Raw genomic sequence first — 10,724 nt, 5'->3', positions numbered from 1 at the left:
GTACATACCATGTTTGTCTTTCTGGCCACTCAGGATGATATTTTTTAGTTCCATTCATTTGCCTGCAAACTTCATGATGTCATTGTTTTTCTCTGCTGAGTAGTACTCCATTGTGTATATGTACCACATTTTACTTATCCATTCTTCAATTGAAGAGCATCTAGGTTATTTCCAGGTTATGGCTATTACAAATAATGCTGCTATGAATATAGTTGAGGATGTATCTTTGTTGTATGATTGAGCATTCCTTGGGTATATGCCCAAGAGTGGTATGGCTGGGTCTTGAGGTAGATCAATTTCCAATTTTCTGAGAAACTGTCATACTGATTTCCAAAGTGGCTGTACAAGTTTGCATTCCCACCAACAGAGGAAGAGTGTTCCCTTTGCTCCACATCCTCTCCAACATAGACTATCATTAGTGTTTTTGATCATAGCCATTCTGACAGGTGTAAGGTGGTATCTCAGAGTCATTTTGATTTGCATTTCTCTGATGATTAAGGAGCATTTCTTTAAATGTATTTCAGCCATTTGTGGTTCTTCTTTTGAGAATTCTCTGTTTAGCTCTTCAGCCCATTTGTTAATTGGATTGTTCAGTATTTTGATGTCTAGTTTCTTGAGTCCTTTATATGCTTTGGAGATCAGTCCTCTGCCAGATGTGGGTTGGTGAAGATCTTTTCCCATTCTGTAGGCTGTCTTTTTGTCTTATTGACTTTGTCTTTTGCCCTACAAAAGCTTCTCAGTTTCAAGAGGTCCCATTTATTAATTGTTGTGCTCAGTGTCTGTGCTGCTGGTGTTGGACCTGACTTTTTGCATGCCCACAGCTGTGTGCTTGCAGGAGACAAATCTTAAACTGCTAGGCTACCACTGTGGAGTGGCACTTGTGGCTGACTCCACCCCCTTTGGGTCGGTGAGAGCAGAGCCTCATGCCTGTGGGCTCTGGCTTGAAGCTTGTCTGTCCTCCCCAGATCTAGGAAGTTTCTCAGTCCAAACTGCAGTAGGCATTTCTACCTAGTCTCCCACCACCGAGTAGCACCACCTGCTGCCCATTAAACCCCATTCAAGTGCTCAGTAATGGGGCCTCTTAAAAAATGTCAAACTCTGTATACAAAGACACATCTTCACAGTGTACAAAAACATTATTCTACAACAGTGGGACATGAAATTAAACAAAGAATTATCAAAAGATTAAATATGAATGGTGAAGAAACATTTTAAAATGTTCACCATCCCTAGCTATCTGAGAAATGCAAATTAAAAGTACTTTGTGATTTCAGTTTACTCCAATCAGAGTTAGGTAAGATTCAAAAATCAAAATGATGAAAAATGATGTCATTAATATGGGGAAAGAGAAACATTCATCCATTGCTGGTGGAAACACAAACTGGTGTCACCATTACAGAAATCAGTGTGGAGGTTCTCAAAAAGATAAAAAAAGATCTAGCTCATGATCACTCTTAGGCATATATCCAAAGGACTTTATGTTCTTCTGTAGAGATACTTGCTCATCCATGTTCACTGTTGCTCTGAGAAATGGAAACATCCTGGATGCCCATAACCGAAAAACAGATAATGAAAATGTGTTACATTTGCTCAATGGAATATTATTAAGCTATTAAAAATAATAATTTTTGAAATTCTCAGGTAAATGGATGGATTTGGAAACAACCATTCTTTTTGTTTTGTTTTGTTTTGAGACAGGGTTTCTTTATGTAACAGCCCTAGCTAACATGGAACTTGCTTTACAGACCAGGCTAGTCTTGAACTCATAGAGATCCACCTGATTCTGCCTTCAGAGTGCTGGAATTAAAGGTAGAAATAATCATTCTTAATAGCATAACTCAGATCCAGAAATACTGAAGTCATATACTTTCTCTATTTGTGGATGTTAGTTTTAAAGTTTCAAATATGTATGTTCTAATTGGAATAGAGGAAATTAGTCAGGGCACATGGGGTGATATTTCAAGAGAAAGGAGACAGGATGCAGTGGTGTAAAGGGTTAAAAGGAATAATGGTACAGTAAGGGTGAAGTGAGGAGTTGGATAGGAGGGTAGGTAGGGGAGGGAATACTGGCAGAGATAACTAACACTAAAGACATTTTGAAAAAACTTTCTGCTGTAGAAACTTCATATATATGTGTATGAATATATATATACACACATATATTATACACATAAAAAATGAAAATGAAGTTACCTGTGATGGTGCAATAATGCTCCTATTAGACACTACAAGCTAACAACTAAAAATCTAGTGCCAGGAATGGGCTACTCTTTTGGTGGTGGTGTCCAGTGAGGGCCTGTCTTAATCAGGGTTTCTATTGCTGTGAAGAGACATCATGACAGTGGCAACTTTTATAAAAGGAAACTTAATTGGGTGGCTTACAGTTTTAGAGGTTCAGTCCAACTTCATTATGGTATGAGACAGTGGCATGCAGGTAGACAGTGCTGGAACAGGAGCTGAGAGTCCTTACATCTTGAACAGAAGGCAACAGGAAGTGGTCTGGGATGCTGGGTGGTATCTTGAGCATAGGAGACCTCAAAGCCCACTGCCTGGCAACCTCATAAACAGTTCAAACTAATCAACTGTCTCACTTATCCAGAGGGCCTAGTCCAGTTCCATGGGGGCTCCTCAGCCATTGGTTCACAGTTCATGTTTCCACTAGTTTGACTATTTGTTCCTGTACTTTTTCCATTCATAGTCTCAGTATCTCTTGCTCATATACTCCCTCCTCTCTCTCACTGATTGGACTCCTGGAACTCCACCTGGGGTTTGGCCATGGATCTCTGCATCTGCTTCCACCAGTCACTGGATGAGAGTTCTATCATGACAGTTAGGGTGTTCGGCCATCTGATCACCAGAGTAGGTCAGCTCAGGTACTCTCTTAACCATTGCCACCAGTCTATAGTGGAGGTATCTTTGTGGATTTCTGGGGACCTCTCTACAACTCTGCTTCTTCCTATTCCCACGGGGTCTTCATTTATCATGATATCTCTTTCCTTGTTCTCCCACTTTGTTCCTGATTCAGCTGGCACCTCCCACTCCCCTAAGCTCGCTGTCCCCCAACTCTTGCCCTCCATTACCACCACCCCTCACCCCCAGTTTGCTCATGGAGATCTCATCCATTTCTCTGTCACTACGTGATCCCTGTGTCTTTCTTAGGGTCCTCTTTACTAGGTAGCCTCCCTGGAGTTGTGAGTTGCAGTCTGGTTATCCTTTTCTTTACATCTAGCATCCATCCACTTATGAGTGAGTACATCCCACGTTTGTCTTTCTGAATCTGGGTTACCTCACTCAGGATGATACTTTCTATTTCCATCCATTTACCTGCAAACCTCATGATGGCATTGTTTTTCTCTGCCGAGTAGTACTCCATTATGTATAAGTACTACGTTTTATTTATCCATTCTTCAGTTGAAGGGCATCTAGGTTGTTTCCAGGTTATGGCTATTACAAATAATGCTGCTATGAATATAGTTGAGCATGTGTCCTTGTGGTATGATTGAGCATTCCTTGGGTATGTGCCCAAGAGTGGTATAGCTGGGTCTTGAGGGAGGTTGATTCTCAATTTTCTAAGAGTGTGCCATACTGATTTCCAAAGTGGCTATACAAGTTTGCATTCCCACCAACAGTGTAGGAGTATTCTGCTTGCTCCATATCCTCTCCAACATAAGCTGTCTTCAGTGTTTTTGATCTTAGCCATTCTGACTGGTGTAAGATGATTATCTTAGAGTCATTTTGATTTGCATTTCCCTGATGATTAAGGATGTTAAGCAATTCCTTAAATGTCTTTCAGCCATTTAAGCTTCTTCTGTTGAGAATTCTGTTTAGCTCTATAGCCCGTTTTTAAATTGGACTGATGGGTATTTTGATGTCTAATTTCTTGAATTCTTTATATATTCTGGATATCAGCCCTCTATCAGATGTGGGGTTGGTGAAGATCTTTTCCCATTCTGTAGGCTGTCGTTTTGTCTTATTTACTATGTCCTTTGCCCTACAAAGCTTCTCAGTTTCAATTTTTATTAATTGTTTCTCTCAGTGTCTGTGCTACTGGTGTTACATTTAGGAAGTGATCTCTAGTGCTAATGTGTTCAAGACTGATTCCTACATTCTCTTCTATCAGGTTCAGAGTAACTGCATTTATGTTGAGGTCTTTGATCCACTTGGACCTAAGTTTTGTGCATGGTGACAGATATGGATCTATTTGCAGTCTTCTACATGTTGACATCCAGTTATGCCAGCACTATATTTTGAAGATGCTTTCTTTTTTCCATTGTACAGTTTTGGCTTCTTTGTTGAAAATTGTATGTTCATAGGTGTGAGGATTAATGTCAAGGTCTTCAGTTCAGTTCCATTGGTCTACATGTTGGTTTTCTTTTTTCTTTCTTTCTTTCTTTCTTTCTTTCTTTCTTTCTTTCTTTCTTTCGTTCGTTTTTCAAGACAGGGTTTCTCTGTGTAGCTTTGTGCCATTCCTGGAACTTGCTCTGTAGCCTAATCTGGCCTCAAACTCACAGAGATCCACCTGCCTCTGCCTCTCAAGTGCTGGGATTATAGGCGTGCGCCACCACCACCTGGCTTATTTTTATTTTTATAATTAGCTTAATTTCACATATTAGCCACAAATTCCCCCATCCTCCCTCTTCCCACCCCCCAGCCCTTCCCCTCAACCCATTCCCCATTCTCACCTCCTCCAAGGTAAGATCTCTCTTGGGGAGTCAGCCCAGCCTGGTTGACTCAGCCGAGGCAGGTCCAGTCTCCTCCCTACACCAAGGCTGAGCAAAGTGTCCCAGCACAGGCCCCAGGCTCCAAAAAGCATGCCCACACATGTTGATTTTTATGTCAGTACCAACCTGTTTTTATTACTGTAGCTCTATAGTAGAGCTTGAAGTCAGGGATTGTGATGCCTCCAGATGTTGCTTTGTTGTACAGAATTCTTTTGGCTGTCTTGAGTTTTTTTGTTTTTCCATATGAAGTTGAGTATTGTTCTTTCCAGGTCTGTGAAGAATTGTGTTGGGATTTTGATGGGGATTGCATTGAATCTGTAGATTGCTTTTGGTAAGATTACCATTTTTACTATGTTAATCCTGCCTATCCATGAGCATGGGAGCTCTTTCCATTTTCTGACATCTTCAGTTTCTTTCTTCAGGGACTTAAAGTTCTTTTCATATAGGTCCTTCACTTGCTTAGTTAGAGTTGCCCCAAGGTATTTTATATCATTTGTGGCTATTGTAAAGGATGATGTTTCTCTGATTTCTTTCTCAGCCTGTTTATCATTTGTATATAGAAGGGCTACTGATTTTTTTGAGTTAATCTTGTTTCCTGCTACATTACTGAAGGTGTTTATAAGCTGTATGAGTTCCTTGATTAAATTCTTCGGGTCACTTATGTATACTATCATGTCATCTATAAAGAGTGAAAGCTTGACTTCTTCCTTTCCAATTTGTATCCTCTTGATCTCTTTATGTTGTCTTATTGCTCTGGCTAGAACTTCAAGTACTATATTGAATAAGTATGGGGAGAGGGGACAGCCTTGCTTTGTTCCTGCTTTTAGTGGAATTGATGTTGGATGTTGGCTTGATATAAATTGCCTTTATTGTGTTTAGGTATGTTCCCTGTATTCCTGATTTCTCCAAGACCTTTATCATGAAGGGGTGTTGGATTTTGTCAAAGGCCTTTTCAGCATCTAGTGAGATGATCATGTGGTTTTTTTTCTTTCAGTTTGTTTATATGGTGTATTACATTGATAAACTTTCATATGTTGAAACACCCTTGCATCCCTGGGATGAAGCCTACTTGATCACGGTGGATAATTGTTTTGTGTGTTCTTGGAATCTGTTTGCCAATATTTTATTGATTATTTTTGCAACAATGTTCATGAGGGAGATCGGTCTGTTGTTCTCTTTCATTGTTGCATCTTTGTTTGGTTTAGGAATCAGGGTAATTATAGCCTCATAGAAGGAGTTTGGTAATGTTCCTTCTGCTTCTATTGTGTGGAACAATTTAAAGAGTATTGGTATTATTTCTTCTTTGAAAATCTGGTAGAATTCTGTACTGAAACAATCTGGTCCTCAGTTTTTGTTGTTGTTGGGAGACTTTTAATGATTGTTTCTATTTCCTTATATGTTATTGGTCTATTTAAATAGTTTATCTGGCCGGGCAGTGGTGGCACACGCCTTTAACCCCAGCACTCGGGTGGCAGAGCCAGGCGGATCTTTGTAAGTTTGAGGCCAGCCTGGTCTACAGAGTGAGATCCAGGACAGGCACAAAGCTACACAGAGAAACCCTGTGTCGAAAAAACCAAAAAAGAAGAAAAAGAAAAAAAGTTTATCTGGTCTTGATTTAACTTAGGTATGTGGTACCTATCCAGAAAATTATCAATTTCTTTTAGATTTTCCAGTTTTGTGGAGTAGAGGTTTTTGAAGTATGACCTGATGATTCTCTGGATTTCCTCATTGTCTGTTGTTATGTTTCCCTTTTCATTTATGATTTTGCTAATTTGGATGCTCTCTCTCTGCCTTTTGGTTAGTTTGAATAAGGGCTTGTCTATCTTGTTGATTTTCTCAAAGAACCAACTGTTTGTTTTATTGATTCTTTGTATTTTTCTCTTTGTTTCTATTTTATTGATTTCAGCTCTCAATTTGGTTATTTCCTGGCATCAATTCCTCCTCAGTGACTCTGCTTCTTCTTGTTCTAGAGCTTTCAGATGTGCTGTTAAGTCACTAGTGTGAGATTTCTTCAACTTCTTATGTGGGCATTTAGAGCCATGAATTTTCCTCTTAGCACTGCTTTCATAGTGTCACATAAGTTTGGGTATGTGGTATATTCATTTTTATTGATCTCCAGGAAGTCTTTAATTTCTTTATTTCTTTATGTCTTGACCCATTGGTGATTCAGTTGAGCATTTTTTAATTTCCATGAAATTGTAGACTTTCTGTAATTTTTTGTTGTTGTTGAAATCTAACTTTAAACCATGGTGGTCTGATAGAACATAGGAGGTTATTCCAATTTGTTGTATCTTTTGAGATTTGCTTTGTGGCCAAATATGTGGTTGATTTTAGAGAAGGTTCCATGGGGTGCTGAGAAGAATATATATATTAGGATGGAATGTTCTGTAGATATTGATTACGTCCATTTGAATCATACCATTGATTAAGTCCTTTATTTCTCTGTTAAGTTTCAATTTGGCAGATCTGTCCAGTGGTGAGAGTGGGGTGTTGAAGTCTTCCACTATTAATGTGTGGGGGTTTTATGTGTGATTAAACTTTAGTAATATTTCTTTTACATATGTGGCTGCCCTTGTATTTGGGGCATAAATGTTCAGAATTGAAACTTCATCTTGGTGGATCTTTCCTGTGCTGAGTATGTAATGTCCTTGTTGATCTCTTTTGATTGATTTTAGTTTGAAGTCTATTTTGCTGGATATTAGGATGGCTACACCAGCTTGCTTCTTAAGACCATTTGATTGGAAAGACTTTTCCCAGCCTTTTATTCTGAGGTAGTGTCTATCTTTGAAATTGAGGTGTGTTTCTTGTATGCAGCAGAAAGATGGGTCCTGCTTTTGTATCCATTCTGTTAGACTGTGTCTTTTTTATAGGTGAACTAAGTCCATTGATATAAGGGATATTAATGATCAGAGATTGTTAGTTCCTGTTATCTTTTGGTGGTAGTGTGTGTATACTTCTCTTCTTTGGGGTTTACTGCTGTGGGGTTATCTATTGCCTGTGTTTTTGAGGGTGTATCTGACTTCCTTAGGTTGGAATTTTCCTTCTAGTGCTGTCTGTAGGGCTGGATAAGTATTGTTTAAATCTGGTTTTGTCTTGGAATGTCTTATTCACTCTGTCTATGATGATTGAAAGTTTTGCTTTTAATATTAGTCTAGGCTGGCATCCATGGTCTCTTAGTGTCTGCGTTACATCTGTTGAGGTCCTTCTGGCTTCCAAAGTCTCCATTGAGCAACTGGGTGTATTCTGATGTGTTTGCCTTTATAATTCACTTGGCCCTTTTCCTTTGCTGCTCTTAATATTCTTTCTTTATTCTGTATGTTTAGTTGTTTAATTATTATGTGGCAAGGAGACTTTTTTTGGGGGTGGTCTAGTCTGTTTGGTGTTCTATAGGCTTCTTGTATCTTCATAGATATTTTCTTCTTTAAGTTGGGAAAATTTTCTTCTATGATCTTGTTGAATATATTTTCTGTGCCTTTGAACTGGTATTCTTCTCCGTCCTCTATCCCTATTATTCTTAGGTTTGGTCTTTTCATGGTGTACCAGAGTTCTTGGACATTTTGTGTTATTACTTTTTTGGCATTGGTATTTTCTTTGACTGATGAAACCATTTCCTCTATTGTATCCTCTACACCAGAGATCCTCTCTTCCATCTCTTGTATTCTATTGGTTATGCTTGCATCTGTGTTTCCTGTCCGTTTACTCAGATTTTCTATTTCCAGCATTCCCTCTGTTTGTGTCTTCTTCATTGTTTCTATTTCCCTTTTCAGGTCTTGAACTGTTTACTTGCTTTTTCATGATTTTCTTTAAGGGATTTATTGATTTTGTCCAATTTTTTATTTACCTTTTCCTCTATTTCTTTATAGATTTTTCCAATTTTTGTTTCTCTTTTTCTCAATTTCTTTACTGATTTCTTCCACTTTTTTGTTTGTCTTTTCCTCAATTTCATTTTTCATTTTTTTCTTGAAAGGCCTCTAGCATCTTCATAATGCTATTCTTCCCTCCCGCCCCCGAGACAGGGTTTCTCTGTATAGTTTTGGTGACTGTCCTGAATCTCAAGCTGTAGACCAGGCTGGCCTTGAACTCACAGAGATCCACCTGCCTCTGCCTCCTGAGTGCTGGGGTTACATGTGCCACCACCATCTGGCTCATGATGTTATTCTTAAGGTCACTTTCTTCCATTTCTACTTTGTGATGTTCAGGTCTTGCTGTTGGAGGAGGGCTAGGTTCTGGTGATGCTGTATTGCTCTTTATATGTACTTCTGCCTTGACACCTGCCCATCTCCTCCTCTAATGGGTATAAGAGGTGCCTGTGTCTGAGCAAGTTGCTGTTGGTCCACTCTGTGCTTGTTGTGTCTGTGTCTCAGGGTGCCAGTTTGGGTCCTATCTTAGCTCTTGGTCTAATTGGAGCAGGCAAATTCTGTGTCTCAGGGAGCTTCTCTTGGGTCAACCCAAGCTAGTTGACTCTGTGACTCACTGATCCACTCTTGGTCTTATCAGGGCTCTTGGTCCAGTAGGAGCTGACAGTTTCTGTGTTTCAGGAAGCCTCTCTTGGTCTAATGAGAGGTGGCAGATTCTACTTCTCAGAAAGCAACTTCTGGTCTAATGAGGGCTGGCAGATTCCCTGTCTCCTAAGATTACTCTTGGTCCAGTGATAGCTCTTTGTCCAATGAGCGCTCTCTCTCTAGGCCCAAATAAATCTGGGGGTTGGTTTCCAAGCCTCAGGAAGTAGATGGGGTCTCCATAGATGGGTATGGGGGCAGGGCATGTATATTACAGGGTCTGAGGGAGGGGCCTTCCCATAGGAACTCTGCCTGCTGCCTGGCAACTGGGGCCCAGTTGGGCGAGTGCTCCCAGAGTAATGGCTGGGGCCCAGGAATGGGTCCTAGGGGCAGGGCTCACAGGGTATGAACAGAGTCACTCACCTTTAGGCCCAATTGGGGTTCATTATTTTCAAACCACCAAAGATCCCATAGATCTCAAATATTATAGGGTATTGTATTGTTTTTGGTTATTCTCCAGAACTCTATGGTAAGACCCTGTAGCTGAAGACACCATATAGTTGAGTTATGAAAACACAGAGAAATTAAGTTGCCTCTCACCTAGAAGCCTTGTTCTTCTTGGCTAGTTTTTATAGTGCTGTGCATGCTATGAGAGAAGAAAAGTAATCATTATTCTTACCCAGTTGTAAACCCTATGAGCTAAAGTAATGACCAACTGGCAAGATATGTCCACTGGTGCAACAGCAGCACAAATGTCACAGAAGTAACCAACCCAATTTCTGATTGGATTAAAGTCCACTCTACGAGTTGAAATTGTAATAGGCACCCATACATTAGTAAGCCGCTAGACATTAGCACAACTGACACCATGATGAAAGTACCATTCAGGCCATTAAACTCAGCATATAGACAGTACCAAAACAGTGGTTTCAACCTTCCTTATGCTGTGACTCTTTTATACAGTTCCTCATGTTATAGTAATCCACAACCATAAAATTATTTTGTTGCTGCTTCATAACTATAATTTTGCTACTTTATGAATGATAATGTAAATATCTTATATGCAGGATATCTAATATGTGACCCCTGTGGGGTTAAAATTTACAGGTTGAGAACCACTGGATCAAAAAAAAAAAATGAAAAAAATGAAGACCTAATTCACCGAATTCCACAAGTGTGGGAAAGTCTCTAAAGGTACGAAGCTTCCTTTTTTGGCTTCTGTGGTCCTGCTTCATGTAACAACTCTGGCTGTCCTGGAATTCACTTTGTAAACAAGGCTGGCCTCAAACTCACAGAGATCCGACTGCTTCTGCCTCCCAAATGCTGCGATTAAAAGCGTGCACCACAATACCCAGCTTAGGCTAACTGTTCTTGCTGAGGTATGTTAAGCCAGGATGTGGTTTTGTGCTTAAAAGTTCACCCCAAGGAAGGCTCGGAGCTACACTGGGTTCCTGAACATCCAGTGTAGTCATGTAGTCATTGGCTAGCTAATAAAGATTTTCTA

This window comes from Onychomys torridus, chromosome 11, assembly GCF_903995425.1.
Source record: "Onychomys torridus chromosome 11, mOncTor1.1, whole genome shotgun sequence".
Taxonomy (NCBI): Eukaryota; Metazoa; Chordata; class Mammalia; order Rodentia; family Cricetidae; genus Onychomys; species Onychomys torridus.
This window is presented reverse-complemented; position numbering follows the sequence as displayed.